Below are 13,589 nucleotides of genomic sequence, written 5' to 3'. Positions count from 1 at the left end.
TTCAAGACACACACAGCCACATTTCAAATTTTTGCGGACCCCTTCTCCTTTGATGTGCAAGATGCCCCTCCTGAGCTTCAAATGGAGCTCATTGACCTGCAGTGCAACTCTGCACTCAAAGCCAAGTTCAGGGAGGTGAGTGGAGAAGCAGACAAGCTTGGGCAATTTTTGAGAGAGTTGACCCCCAGCTTCCCTGAACTTTCCCGAAAGTTCAAGCGGACCATGTGCCTTTTTGGGAGCACATACTTGTGTGAGAAGCTCTTCTCCACCTTGAACTTCAATAACTCCAAGTACAGGTCCAGACTTACTGATGAGCATCTTCAAGCTCTACTGAGGGTCTCTACTGCTTCCTCCCTCAAGCCAAATGTGACTCAGCTATGTGAGAAGAAGCGCTGCCAGGTCTCTAGCAGCAAGGAGTAGGCAAGAGAAGCCGTGTTCAGAATATTTCATGTTCAATGTTCCATTCAAGTTCAGAAAGTTAAAGGTTAAAGAGCTGTTAATACAGACATTTGAAACGGAATAAAAATAATTCATTTTCTCTACTTAGCCAGCCAGTGTATATCTACTGTATGCTCATTATTATTATTTTATTTTTGTATTACTGATTGATTGATTTTTTTATTCATCTTTAAGTTAATTTATTTAATTCATTATTTTTTGTTAAAAAATAAAGATATTTGATAACGTTGGAATGTTTTATCAGTGCTTTTCTTGTGGAAATCCTGATGCGGCCCAGTCTCACCCAGACTCGGCCTCTAGCGGCCCCCAGGTAAATTGAGTTTGAGACCCCTGCTTTAAAGCAACAGAAAGCAACCTCATTTGGTTGACATCAATTGTTCGATGCTTATGCAGTCCGTAATATTCTAATAGTCATCAATATGACCGATGCCAAAGCATATTCCACCCGCCCAGGACAGAACAGGGAATGTCTTCCGTGCACTGAAAACACTCATTGCCTCTTCAGTCCGAGGGAAATTATGCCTATCCTAAATCAATTATTTTATCTAAACCAGCCAGGTACCATTTACCTTGTTATTTGGATGAATACCGTTTATACATTGTTGTTTTCATGTTTGATATCATTAATAATACCAAATAATTCTTAATACTTAAGATCTAATTTGCAAATCACTCCCATATTGCTAACCTACCCAAGGACAGCTAAAATCACTGGCTGAGTTCCTCCTGCAACCGACTCGTCTCACCCCCCCCACCAAGGATTTACTTATGATAAGAGCCATTTTCTGTAGCTCACTGTTACCACAATTAAAACCTACAATAAGTAAATTAGAGAAAATAACCTTTCACTTGGCATTTCCTAATGACAAATTTCAGTGTTTAATAAAGGACCCACAAATTGTTACCAATATGTCATAATATTGTCAATTTTCTCATCCTTTTTCTCTAACCAACTAATCCCTCGTGTAAAAGTATTTTGAACAAACCAACCATTCAAAAACAGTATTAATAATCTTATCCTCCAAAAGCTAGTTTTCTTTATCTAAGAGCCCTTTGTAATCAACAAATAGGTCAAAAATGGCTATCTTGCCCTATTCCCAATTTCGAAGCCAAACTAACCAATCTTTTACCAAACAGATTGTCTATCACCTTGAAAGACATCCTTGTGTAAAATCCGAAAATTGCGAAAGTAACCGCAGAACCCTGCATTTCCTGCGGACCATGTTTTGGTCTTATTCTGATTTTTTTAAATTTTAATTTTAACGGAAGCACGCTCTTAGCCGCTAACTGTGAGCTTTAGACTCGATGCAAAACCAGGATTTCTCCTCTCACACACACATCTTATTTGTCACAAAGTCCTTGTTTTGCTCTGTTTACAAATGCCTCCCCAGCGAGGTATCATGTTTGAAATGTTGCTTTTTAGCTGTGAATATTGCATTTTAGAGAAGACTACCCTAAGTCCATAATAAACTAAATCCTCATCCGGTATCCAACCACATCACACAATTTGCCAAGACTCCATAATCTCAAAATATGATGCAAGCACAACTTTATCCCAAAGCAAAAACCATTTTTTTGCACACAAGTTTGCTTTAGCAACCCCAAGGGCCAATTGATGTAATGTCTTCACGGAAGGGGTCCGCCAATGTTTTACTTTGGAGAAGACTACCATTAGTCCATAATAAAATAAATCCCCGTCCGGTTTCCAACCACATGACACAATTTGCTGAGACTCCATAATCTCAAAATATGCTGCAAGCACAACTTTATCCCATAGCAAAAAACATTTTTTGCACACACAAGTTTTCTTCAGCAACCCCAAGGGCCAATTGATGTAATGTCATCACGGAAGGGATCCGCCAATGTTTTAATTTGAGAATCGTTTAAAGACTGATTTCTACTTCCTGACACCCTCACATTTCACTTCCACAGACAATCTTTACTAAATTCGGGATGACGTCTACCCAAATCAGACGATCAACCCACTGAACTAACATCCAGAAACCTTACAAAATTCACAACACCATTCCACTAGACGCCAAACAATTCATTGCTTGGACACACCACAGTCCTAAACGAAGTCTCTAACCCAACTCACACAACACATTTTCGGTTTATCTGCCGTAATGCCAATATACCGTAATTACTCGAATATAACACGCACATTTTTGCCATATAATTAATTCCAATAGTTGGGGGTGCGTGTTATAATCAATAACAATTATTGTTTTTTTTTTGTTTTTTTTTATTTTTTATTTTTTTATTTATTTTTTGTGTCTTGTTACATGGCCCTTAGCCTGGTGCTTTTTCTTGCCAAATAAATTGAATTGAAATTGAATTGAATAAAATAAATTACAAATTTTCGATCGAAAAAAGCATTGTCAAACTCACTTTGACGCACGGATTTTACGTCATCTCGTAGAGCCGACGCACGGATTTTACGTCATCTCGTGAAGCCGACGCACGGATTTTACGTCATCTCGTAAAGCCGAGACCACCACTGCCCCCCTCTAGCCTCGTACCCGTCTCAGTTCACCCTCTCTCAGTTCAGTGTTATAATCAATAACTAAAATAAATTACAAATTTTCGATCGAAAAAAGCATTGTCAAACTCACTTTGACGCACGGATTTTACGTCATCTCGTAAAGCCAATCGGATGATGTGTTGTGGGAGGAAGAGGAAGTGGATGAAGGAAGCGTGGACGTTGATAGGATTCTCAACGAAGAGATGTATGAGAGGACAGACAAAGAGAGAGAGGAACTCTTCATTTGAAGGATTCTAATGAATAAATTTGTTTGAACAAAACAATCGTGAAACGAAGAAAAAAAGGTAATATTTCTGATTTTCGTCAGCGGGAAATTTTAGGTGCGCACTATATTCGAGTACTGCGTTTTTCCAGATTTTTTTGGCCCAAAATTACCTGCGTGTTATTTTCGAGTGCGCGTTATATTCGAGTAATTACGGTAAATAATAGGCACAATTTAAGAGTTTCCGCAATTAGATAAATTTGTAAATAATTAAAACAATGCTTTTTCCGTCATACATTTCACTCCTTCGTCTCGTATTTTTTTTTTACTTTTCTCTGAAACAAAACAACTCGCTCTGCTTTCTTTCCATTCCCATCGTGCCCTGTCGTTGCCATTAACAACCAAAAATTAGTATCATATCCATCTTTCGTCACTTTATATAGATCACCCCTTCGTTTAGTGCAAATGTTGTCCTGCACGTGTACTATTTTATGTATATTAAGCTGGCCAGCAAACCCATATTTGTTTATCCATAAATGTAGGTGTTTAACCTTGGAAGCGCTTTGATTCTCAACAAATTTCCAATCCTCACACACCAGACGCTGTTTCGGATCGTCTTCACTAACCGCCTTGCTATTCAATCTCCCCATTTTGAAACAGGTGTGTAATCAGGGCAGTAATTTCCCCGTTATTTTTATTTTTCCTTCCCCCTTCGTTTGTTTTCCTCAGGTTATCATTACACATGCAAGACACAAGTATACTCTCGGAGCTTAAGTACCGACCGGCTTAGGTACAGGACACCTACGCCCTTCAGTTTTGTAGACTAATACTCCGTCTCTTCACCTGTTAGTGACTAGTATTTACAGGGTTTTATCGTCGCCGTCCTCTGGACGCGATCTCATCCATTCGGACCCCCCTCACGAATGGACCTTCACGTGAATGATTCACCCACATTTGGAAATTCCTCACGAATGCATACATTCATGTGGACTTACCAGAGATGTCTATAACTCTTTTAGGATGAGTCTTCAACTGTCGGGAACCCAGGCGCTCAGCTGAACTCCAGCCCGCAAAGGGTCTTAGATGCGGTGGCCACGGTCTTTCCCAGATGTCGACTAAGTGCCTGAATTCCTTCGGTATATTGACTACCAGGCTCGACGGACCAATATGTTAGGTTCACACAATAGGCATTCCCAATGCACGCACAAATAAAGAGAAAAGACAATCTTCATTTTTACAATGGACGTCTCAACTCTCGAGGGAGGGGTGGGAAACGGAAGTGAGTCGTCAAATAGTCAAAACAAATGGTCATGTACAGCCGAAGGATCTTCTCCACATTCCAGCAGTCCAAGTGGATTCGGCTTCCCTTTTGTTTAGTCTAATTAAGGAGCAAAGCATTTACTTCGTTGCAAGCAGGCATTTTAGATTAAGTAAGCGAAGCACTTTCTTCATTGCAATCAAATATATAATAACGATAGACTAATAACCCTAACAGCGTCATATTATTGTCTCTCTTGGTGAATTTGAAAAGTCTGAAATGAATAAAATAAGGCATGAATGTGTTGATGGTAGTTCAGCCCTTTACACAGTGCTTTGATGCCTGAAAAAGAAACGAATATACAGTTAGAAATGCTTCTAGGTATGAAATTTTCAGGTTAGGAAACCTTCTGAGGTGCAAATGAGTGCCTCAAGAAACCACAAAAAGATCCATGTTACAAAAACATCAATACATTTCTTGTAACCATTATTTTATTTTGAAATCTTCGCGGATGCACTGCTTCTTGTTTGACACTTTCACCACACTCTACTGGGCTCTCATTGGCTATCTCACAAGAACCTTCCATGTTTCTTTGACCGGAGTTGTGTGCTTGAATTTATGCTTGGAATAACCTGTGGCCGACTGCCTTTGACGGACTCGCAGTCGACAACAACTCTTCATGTTTCAAGATTCTCCTAATAGGGGGAGAAATTTTACAAACTTTTTCTGACCTCGTGGAAAAAAACATCCTGAAAGTGTTCACGAGTTGTGCGATCGCCTACTTTGACGACTCTTGTCTTGTGCATTTTAGAAACATTATTAAAAGTCGTCGAAGGCAATTGTCTTTAGATCGATTTTTCTCAAAACGTCCGTCAACAAGCACCGCCGAAGGGAAACTTAAATCCAAACAAGTAAGAAGCAGTGGCAATAAATAAAATTAGATGGCAAATAAATCATAAAATGTTAATGAAAAAGATTAAAAGTTCCATGTAATATTGTTTTGATTTCTTAATTTTTTGTTTGTGTTCATATCTTCGTGTGCTCTCTGCCTGTTCCCTAACGTAAGCTTCCTGAAACTTGTGCACATGCGCACACGAATAGATTTTGTATATTTATTCATTTGAATGGCCTATTAAATAACTTTAGGATCATTTTCTCTAATTTTTTGTTTTCACACCTTTCCTACAAAATTGGGACACTTTGAGAAATTTTTAAGGGTTTAGTTGGTAGATTTGTGAGGACCGTGGAACAAATAGGAGAATTTACATATAAAGTACTGCTCTACTTACGAAATTTTCAACTTACGAAAAAAGTTCTGGAACCAATTAATTTCTTAAGTAGAGGTACAACTGTATTACATAAAAATGTATTTTACCCACATCTGACAACGCATCGTAAATCAATGAAATAGATAGTGGTACCTCGAGATACGAGCTTAATGCGTTCCGGGACTGAGCTTGCATGTCGATATTCTCGTAACTCAAACGAACGTTTCCCATAGAAATGAACTAAAAACAAATTAATTAGTTCCAACCCTCTGAAAAAACACCCAAAACAGGATATTGGATTGGAAAAACATTTTTATTTGTTCTAATTCGCCATCTATTAACAAAGTAACAAATAACTCGTTGTTTAATATTACTAAAATGTGTTTAATAGTACTATTGTACTATAGTATTATACGGATTTTGCAGGGAGGGAGGGAGAGAGACGGACAGAGAGAGAGGGGGAGACTGCACGGCAACGCGCTCGTAACATAAAATAAACACGTTTAAATGAACTTGGATTACGATGCAGACACACTCAAAAATAAGTTTGATCTAACCTTACACTAAACTTAATTCTAATTTTGTTTTAAATTTTGATACCTTTCTTCTCCCGCCGGGTTGGCTCTATTTGCCCTGCCCCACCCTGACTTTCACATGCAACCTAGATGTTTGCTTTTGTATTCCCTTCAAAATATTCCCAAAATGATCCCCACAAATGTCCTCACAATAGGATAACGCACGACCACTTGCCAACGAGAAGTAGTATATACGCCATTCGCGCTGACCAACGGGGAAAAAAAACACTGAAAAAATGCAACGCTCTGCCCAGTGCTCGCAGAGACATTACACGAGGGAGTTGCGACCACGGAGACATTACACGAGGGAGTTGCGACCACGGAGACATTACACGAGGGAGTTGCGGGGAGAGAGACTGCCCATGATGTTCTTATGAGCAGCCTCTCGCGTCCGCTGTCTGCTCGTATATCAAAATTTGTCTCGTATCTCAAGATAAATATTTGCTCAAAATTTTGTCGAGGTACCACTGTACTTGTGTTCGTGTAGCACACTCGAGTCGATTTTTGTCATTATGTACTTAAATATTTAAATGTTTTCAGTAGTGTTTTTTTCTTTTACGTTACTGATCTTCAGGCAAACTGTCAATTTCAATTGAATTCCATTTAAAGAGTGCAATCAAGTTTTATACATTTACATCCAAGCGCCAGACAACTCATCCTGACAGTGACACAATCAAAGCTATACAGTGGTACCTCGAGATACGAGCTTAATCCGTTCCGGGACTGAGCTCGTATGACAAGTTACTCGTAACTCGAGGTAAAGTTTCCCATTGAAATGAATGGGAAACAATTTAATTCGTTCCAACTCTCTGAAAAAAAACACCAGAAACAGGATATTGGATTGAAAAAAAATGTTTTATTTCTTATAATTCGCCATATATTGACAAAGTAATAAATAACGAGTGGTTTAATAGAAATAAAGTGTTTAATCTAACTAAAATTGGCCGGATTTCGCCGAGGGGAGAGGGGCTTCGTTTTTTTTTTCCTCCACACAACGCACTCGTAAACAGAACAAACACTCCACCCTCACGATCGCTATCGATGGGCTGTTTGCTGTCGTACTATTCCCTTCAAAATATTCCGAAAATGATGCACACAAATGTCCTCACAATCGGAGAACGCACGACCACTTGCCAACGAGCAGCAAGCAGTCTTATCAGCGATCGCCCCGCTGCTCATGAGAGCTACAGGGGCGCTGGCTAGCGGCTCCTTTTAGCTTGTAGCATCTGTGTTTGCATCCCCTCGAACGGCGACTATGATAGAGTTGCTACCGGGGATGCTGTTGCGAGCCAGTGCCCCCGATGTTCTTATGAGCAGCCAACGAGCAGAGTCTTTTATCAGCGATCGCCCCGCTGCTCATGGGAGCTTCAGGGCGCTGGCTAGCGGCTCCTTTTAGCTTGTAGCATCTGTGTTCGCGTCCCATCGAACGGCGCCTATGATAGAGTTGCTACCGGGGATACTTTTGCGAGCACGAGTATACTTCATTACCCAGAAAGCCCTCTTTTCACCGCGCATGCGCGTTGTGCGTTTCCTGGTCTGAATAGCTCATCCGGTGCTCGTAAATATTGTTATACACGAAAGATATGCCAAAAAAAATGCCATGGCAACCTGGCTTGGTCGCATCACGAAACTTTGACCGCATCACGGGCGAATTATTCGATCGAAATTTCCCCCGTAAGACGAGCATTCCGTATGACGAACGGTCGTATGACGAGGTACCACTGTATTAGAACGATCCATTTAACAAGTTAGCAGCTGATCATACTTTTAGAGATTTGATGACAAGTAAATAGATGTCCTAAATTCTATTAATAGAGGAAAAAATGAACCGTACAATTAGTCCTTGGACTAGCACTTTAATGGGGCGGCCCAGCGGCATGTTCTCCCTGCGTGGGTTTTCTCCGGGTACTCCGGTTTCCTCCCACCTTCCTAAGACATGCATGGTAGGTTGATTGGACACTAAATTGCCACTAGATATGAGTGTGAGCGTGAATGGTTGTTTGTCTCCTTGTGCCCTGCGATTGGCTGGCCACCAATTCAGGATGTCCCCCGCTTCTGGCCCAAAGTCAGCTGGGATAGGCTCCAGCACCCCTGCAACGCTAGTGAGGATAAAGCGGTTCAGAAGATGAGACTAGCACATAAATGCTATTACTAACTTTCAATCCACATTGTATATATTCTTGAACAAAATTCATAAAAAGGGCTGCCCTGCGGCTGAGTGGTGAGCGCGTCAGTCTCACTGCTGTGGGGTCCTGGTTTCGATCCCCGTTGGTCTGCTCAAATTTGTGGTTTAGGGTGTTAAAAGCAAATGGCAAGTCTTCAAACAGAAGGCTGGCAGTGATTAGGGAAATCCAGATGTGTGTGGACAGTGTTCATGGAGAACCTAGTTTATATAATGTAAACATAATTTTAAAAAAGCTTATTCTGCCTGAACACCATTAACATGTTTCCATCAACAATACAAATTTGGTGTGCAAATCAAAATCATTATTGTACCGTATTTTCACACCTATAGTGCGCACCTAAAAGTCTAACATTTTCTCTAAAATGGTCGATGCGCCCTATCGGTCGGTGCGCCTTGTCTGTGCACTAGATTCAATATTTGTATGGCCCTGACCACTTCAGTGACTAGTTTTATTTCTTGCCGGCATGCTACTTATTGCGATCAAGCCAGCGGACGTCCACCCTAAAAATAGCACCCGAGTGCATTCCAAGCATTACGGTAAATCCATTCAAAACATCCCAGGGGAGTGGCAAGGCATTGGACTTCCGTGTGCTCGCAGCGCATTTAACCCTCAAAAATACTCTCAATACCTAAAGAAACGGTATATTAGATCTATACAAAGGAAATGCCTGGCCTGAATGACAACACAATGCGGGTGTGAACGCTTGGAAAATGGACTGAAGCCATGGATCGAACACAATTTATAACAGCTTTTCTAACGTATTGGTAACGGATGGCCAGCATAGTAGATTGGGCAGGCAGCGTCGCACGATTTATGTGACGATTTGGAATGAATTGTCGATGCCGATATAACAGCGAGGAGAATCAAAGGCTTGGGAGTGATGTATATCGCGAGTTACGATGGATTGTGGATGACGGCTCAAGTTTCGGCCAGCACTATTCGAGCTTTCGCCAAAGCTGGAATCAAGTTCCCGGAATCCACAACTCTGACTGACAGTGGAGCCTAGCATCTTGAACGCCGAACTCTTTATATCAGAGTGTACCTTTTACCTCAATAAAGCATTATCAAACTTAGTTTTGCTCGTGCTGTCTTTAAAAAACACGATAGCGGCTAGCCTAACTTACGCTAGCAGGTAGCATAACATACGCTAGGCTAGTGTCATGCTAGCGCCCTTTCTGAAGAAGCGCACAATGTATTGACCAAAAACTGAAAATATACCCGTAAATGAGACTCCGCCCTATCAAACGGTGCGTTTTATAGGTGTGAAAATACGGTAGATAAAATATCAATGTTCAACCTTTCCGATACTCTCGTATGCATGAAGAGCCATGGTTCTATTGGGTAATGGTAAATAATAAAGCGCTATATAAAGAAAAGAAAAACAAGTGTTAAGTTAAGCTATTTTTAAAATGCACTGACTAATTTATTTATGTGTTCATCCTCCTTGGAAGGTGAACTGTGGCAGTGGGTCTTCACCAGTGCACACATCAGTCCTGTGGATCATGTAAACAAAATGGTTTCACCAATCACTTATGAATAATTAAACCAGCAATACTATACACGATACACAACAACAGAATATGAAACACATCGGCGTGACCAAAAGGCAACTGCTTGCTAGGGCTACTGTTAGCAATACAAAACAGGTCAAACTATCCTTCATGTTTTTTTCACCATTGACGCTCACACTCCTAAGTAGAGGCAATTCAGAGTGTCCAATTAGCCTACCATGCATGTCTTTGGAATGTGGGAAGAAACCGGAGTTCCCGGGGAAAACCCACGCAGGAGAGCATGCAAACTCCACACAGGTGGACCAACCTGGATTTGAACCCAGGGCTCCCACTGTGAGGCCAACGCGCTAACCACTCGCTCCGCCAGGCCGCCCTAGGCAGTCTCCCGTCCCAAGTACTAACTAGGCCCGACCCTGCTTAGCTACCGAGATCAAACATGATTTCAGGGTAGAATGCCATAAGCCAGTGGTTCTTAACCTTTGTTGGCGCTACCAAACCCTACCAGTTTCAGATGCGTATTCACCGAAACCTACTTTTGTGTAAACTAAAATATGATTTTTCTCAAATTCAAGATATATAGCTGCTCTTCTCAGCTTCAGGAGGAAGAACCCAACCTTTATTGAATGCGCTCATCCTATACAGTAATACCTCGACATACGAATGCCCCGACATACGAGCAATTTGAGATACGAGTAAAAAATTTGGGCAAATAGTTATCTTATGAGACATAAGATATGAGACAAATTTGGATGTACGAGCATACAGCGGACACGAGAGGCTGCTCATAAGAACATCATGGCCACTGTGTTTCTGGTCGCAACTCCCTCGTGTAATGTTTCTCTGGTCGCAACTCCCTCGTGTAATGTCTCTCTGGTCGCAATTCCCTCGTGTAACGTCTCTCTGGTCCCAACTCCCTCTTGTAATGTCTCTACGAGCACTGGGCGAAGTGTTTTTTTTCCCGTTAGTCATTGCGAATGCCGGATCTAGCTCGCAAATACGAGAGGAGTACTACTTCCCGGGCAAGTTGGCAAGTGGCCGTGCGTTATCCTATTGTGAGGACATTTTTCTGCATCATTTTGGAAATATTTTGAAGGGAAGACAAAAGCAAACAGCCCTTGATAGTTTGCATCTGAAAGTCAGGGTGGAGGCGGGGCAAATAGAGCCAGAAGAAAGGTATAAAAATTTAAAACAAAATTAGAATTAAGTTTAGTGTAAGGTTAGATTAAATTTACTTTTGAGTGTCTGCATCGTAATCCAAGTTCATTTAAATTTGTTTGTTATGTTAAGAGCCTGTTGCCGTGCAAAAAGTCTCTCTGTCCCCCGCCCTCTCTGTCCCCCTCTCTCCCCTCCGCAAAATCCGTCTAAATTTAGTACTATTAAACCACTAGTTTTTTGTTACTTTGTTAATAGATGGCGAATTTGAACTAATAATGTTTTTCCAATCCAATATCCAGTTTTTTTTTTTTTCAGAGGGTTGGAACGAATTAATTTGTTTTTAGTTCATTTCTATGGGAAACGTTCATTTGAGTTACGAGTAAATCGACATCCGAGCTCAGTCCCAGAACGAATTAAGCTCGTATCTCGAGGTACCACTGCATAGCCAGATACAAGCAGGGCGCCTCTGCAATCCTACGTCCTTATTTGGCGAACACGCACCCTGCTTCCTGGGAAGCTGTTTACAATCGCGGGGGCTTACATAAGCGAGTTGTACGAGTCCATTTTAGGGCATTAGACATCGCTTACCGTATTTACTCACATATAAGCCGCTTTTGTTGGACAAAAAAATGATGACTGAATCGAGGGTACGGCCTATATGCGCATAAAAACACGACTTGCAAAAAAAATGCAATTTGACGGTGCCGTGACACGATGACGCGACACGAAGACGTCACTTCAAAATGGCGCCCATGCGTGCGCCGTGACGTCACGACGCAAGCGAAAGCCCATACGGTCATTTATTTCAAAATAGAGAAAAGATAAACAAATAAAACGCTAAACAAAAATTATTTTGACGTCTAAGAATGAAATTCATGAAAAAAATGTATCTTGCATAAAACACGAAACATGGCTCCGGCCACGGCCATCTTAGTGAGGTCGGGGCGCAGCCATCTTAGCGAGGTCGGGGCACGGCCATCTTAGGGAGGTCGGGCCGAAGCCATCTTAGGGAGGTTGAGGCGCTGCCTTCTACATTTTTTTCGCCAGACGCGAGTAGCCTTGATTTTGAAATAAAACAAAATTCCACCTTCATTTTTTTTTCGTTTTATTTCTTGTTCGAAAGTGACAACAATTGGAGTAATATGAACCATCAAAAGACTTTAGATATTATGGCTGCCACAACATCTTAAACTTCTGGTAAGAAAATTGTAATTTCTGTAATTAGAAAGCCTCAGGTTCTCATCAAGATAGACTTATTTCTTCTTTCAAATTGAATAATTTGATATTTTGCATTTACAAAGACAGGCATATTAACTTATGATATTGACCCTAATATTGTGCTTTTGATTCATACAGTATCAAGATTTTCCCTTAACACATTTGTACTCCCTATTAAAACCATGAATATGGAGGTGAAAATTGGGAATCAGGAATCAGGGGGGCGGCTTATACGCGAGAAATTGTAAAATTCAAAAATTTCAAGGCAACTTTCAGTGTGCGGCTTATACGCGCGGGCGGCTTATATGCGAGTAAATACGGTAAGTCATACCCGTCTCTCTCTCTATATATATATATATATATATATATATATATATATGTTGCACCCTGCATTTACACTTGAAACACGGAGAAATAATCAGAATAGTGATCCATTGTTGCTTCCTCAATCCAACTTTTACTGTTATCTTTATCAACACAAAAACCCATAATATACAATTACACCCATATATATAAGCAACACGTTAGAACCCAAACCATAATGTACAATTACACCCGTTCAATATACGGTCATAACTTGTTTTATCTTTTCTTTTTACAACATCGAGAAGTCCTTCTCAACTATTCAACAGGGCAAACAATGAAATATCAATAACATAACTTCCTTGCTATGACCGTCATAGACACTACTGGATAATGGCGGCCGAAGGTAGCGTGCTGAATGTTATAGCCAGTGCATGACCCGAGACTCGCACATTCACGCTCGCAATTCAAAAGTAAATAAACAATACTAAACATTATCTTCTTTCTCACACGCTAAACAGTGTATATTGCAAACCACAAACTCAACCGACCTCTACAACAACCAGCATACCTTGAAACACAGGGAGAAATAATCAGAACAGTGATCCGTTGTTGATTCTTCATTCCAACTTTTACTGTTATGAGGGAACTCTCCTGTGTTTCAAGCTATGTGCAACAAGGCATCAATAGTCGAACACCGACATACACTTTAACATGTCACATTTGGCATGTGGATCAAGGCATCAACAATCGAACATCGACACATCCAATCCAAACCAGCCGCACATCCTCAACACGTGATCGCCAATAAATCAAACACTCTAGCATGTCACATATACTTTGCAGCACATTTAACTGGTTTTCTTCATAGCATTTTTGAAGTTGAATATCTAGGTACACCCAAGGTGT

At 40.8% G+C, this 13,589-nt stretch overlaps 1 protein-coding gene across 3 annotated transcripts in view; it reads left to right on the top strand.

The window, feature by feature from the left end:
* The window catches only part of carm1 (coactivator-associated arginine methyltransferase 1), a 159,154-nt gene that overhangs the window by 65,670 nt on the left and 79,895 nt on the right, over positions 1 to 13,589 (top strand). The gene's annotated exons all lie outside the window — the stretch shown is intronic.

The sequence above is a fragment of the Stigmatopora argus genome, chromosome 14, assembly GCF_051989625.1.
Source record: "Stigmatopora argus isolate UIUO_Sarg chromosome 14, RoL_Sarg_1.0, whole genome shotgun sequence".
Taxonomy (NCBI): Eukaryota; Metazoa; Chordata; class Actinopteri; order Syngnathiformes; family Syngnathidae; genus Stigmatopora; species Stigmatopora argus.
The sequence above is the reverse complement of the archived record's forward strand: the minus strand, read 5'-3'. Positions and strand labels throughout refer to the sequence as shown.